The 2636-nt window shown below is 45.0% G+C and overlaps 1 pseudogene across 1 annotated transcript; it reads right to left on the reverse strand.

Moving 5' to 3' along the window:
• Positions 1 to 2004: 2004 nt before the first annotated feature.
• On the reverse strand, positions 2005 to 2367 carry LOC308575645 (large ribosomal subunit protein eL37 pseudogene; annotated as a pseudogene). Its single transcript has one exon. The product of its transcript is annotated as a large ribosomal subunit protein eL37 pseudogene (transcript).
• Positions 2368 to 2636: the final 269 nt, after the last annotated feature.

The following is a 2636-nucleotide window of genomic DNA, read 5'->3' on the forward strand; positions in this document are numbered from 1 at the left end:
AAGTTACTGGCCTGATCAATTATGCCTGGCTACTCCAAAAAATCCCCATGAATAAACATTATGTAACCTGAGTTAATTGCACTTATTGCAAAACATACTGACTTGTATTTCTAAAAAAGAAGAAGAAGTCAAAGGCCATTTACAGGATTGCTAATATTTCATGCCTTGGCTCACCCAATGAGCGTGTGATGAACTTATTAAATCTGGGGATGAGGTGAAACTGGGAGAGGTTGCTGGCTAGGACACAGTCTACAAATGCAAAGGGGGTTCAGTAAACTAGAAAGATCAGCAAAAAAACACACAAAAAACCTGGGGTAATTCTGTGCTTGTTTATCACCTTGGGAATAGCTTGGGGGTATCGTTGATTCAAAGCTGGCAGTGGAGGCCCAGGTAGCCTCCGTGATGCAGAGTGCTTATGACCGACTCTGACTTGTCCACCAGCTATGGGCATTCCTAGAAAAGTATAGCCTGCTGTCAGCAATGCATGTTCAAATAACTTCTCACTTGGAATGTTGCAATATGCTCTCCGAAAAATTTTACACATCACTTGGGAAGACAAGCGAACTAATATCAGTGTACTGGAAGAAGCAAAGATCACCAGTGTTGAAGCAATGATTCTTCAACACCAACTTTGTTGGACTGATCATGTTGTGCAGATGCCTGATGATCGTCTTCCAAAGCAACTACTCTATTCCGAACTTAAAAATGGAAAGTGTAATGCTGGTGGTCAACAAAAGAGGTTTAAAGACTGTCTCAAGGCAAATCTTTTTAAAAAATGTAGTATAAACACTGACAACTGGGAAACACTGGCCTGTGAGCGCTCCAGTTGGAGAACAGCCTTTACCAAAGGTGTCATGGGCTCTGAAGACATTCAAACTCAGGACACAAGGGAGAAACTGAAATACATCACAGAAGTGAGGCCATAATTTGTAGCCATCTATCCTTACTTTAACAAAAAATACAGGAGTTACATTCAATGCTAATCTTACTCAGAGCAGACCCATTGAATTTAATGGAACTGGCTAACTTAGGTTTATTGATTTCAATGGGTTCATTCTTAGTAGGACCTAAGGGGACACAAACCATGGTTCTGCACACCTCCTTTTGGTTTTTGGATGCCCATTGTTTCCTTCCAAAGCATGGGACCAGGGGCACCAACTCGGGGGATCTCAACTGTTTCCCCTGCCCCATATTTTGGAGAGGTGGACCATGGCCAAGAATGTTTCGAAAAACCGGGCTGAGCACAGAGCCGGTTCAACATGGCTTCAGGAACCAGCTTCTCCAGCTACTGGGGCGGGGAAGGAGGGGGGAAGCAACTCCTGGCCGGTGGCAGCAGAAGGAGGAGGAGGAGCTGTTGGCCACTGAAGCCGTGCTGCCACTGCATTTGGCTCCACCCCCTGGCTGCTCCGCCATTCTGATGCATAGCTGTCAACCTTCCCTTTTTTTGCGGGAAATGCCCTTATTCCAGCACCATTTCCCGCTGCTTCCCGCTGCTATCCTGGATTGTTAGATATCCCATAGACTGTCCCTGGGACAGGTGAGGCTGCTGATCCCTTATTTTTGAGGCTCACCGGGACAGGTGAGGCTGCTGATCCCTTATTTTCAAATCTGAAAGTTGACAGCTGTGTTCTGATGAGACATCCCCCAATCTCCATCACAAGCTGGCACCTCTGCATGGGACCACCTGCTTTTGCCCTTAGAATAAAGGATGTACTATGCAGGGGGCACTGTGAATGGGGGACGTGAAAGCCTGAGAAATGCAAGAGGCAGCTTTGCATCTTCAGGGGCCAGATGCACATGAGACATGAACAGTCACCCATCCACCACAGCAGAAAGTGATGACAGAATCACTGGCTCCTAGCTACTGAAAAACAGAATTATCCCTAGGCTGACAGTGCTCACACAATGCCTGAGTTAGATTAATGGCAACAGCCATAATGGGTGATGATTAGACAGTTGCCCAACCAAAGAAATCTTTGTTTTGTTTTGTTTTGTTTTTGTCTGTTTTTTTCTGCAGTTCAGGCCATTTATTTTAAAAAGACATTTGAGTCCTTAAGATGAGCTGGATGCTACAACAGCAGCTCTCTTGGTCTTTGGCGCTGTTCCTTCACAGAATCCACTCCTGAATCTGTGGTAGACCTTTTTCAGATGCCTCATATGGCCAGTTCCAGTAGTATTGCACCTCTTGGCCTTAGCACTCCAGTTATACTTCCCCTTGCGTTTAGCAGAATATCCACATTTTCCACAGGTGGACTTCTGGAGATGATAGGCCTTAGACCCACATCGATGGCACAAAGTGTGCGCCTTATTGCGACACTTTCCAAAGGAGGATGTTCCTTTCATCATCTTCCTTCAGCCACCACAACAAAAGAGCCAAATAAATCTTTGTTGATTAATTGTATGGGCTGATTCAGTGAGTTAATTACTTAATTGACTCCACATCAATGGGCACAGGAAGAAAGCAATCATACCCCTTGCTTTAAATCTCACTCATGTTGTAGCAAGCATGATCTCTGAAGAGGTAGTCGTGGGTGTGAGAGTATAGCTGTAATTTCCCTCCACTTACCTAGGAGTAAGCCCATATGAATTCATTAGGACTGACTTCCAAGTAGACATGGTTAGAAGTGCACTGAAAG

Source organism: Podarcis bocagei, assembly GCF_964188305.1.
Source record: "Podarcis bocagei genome assembly, chromosome: 16".
Taxonomy (NCBI): domain Eukaryota; kingdom Metazoa; phylum Chordata; class Lepidosauria; order Squamata; family Lacertidae; genus Podarcis; species Podarcis bocagei.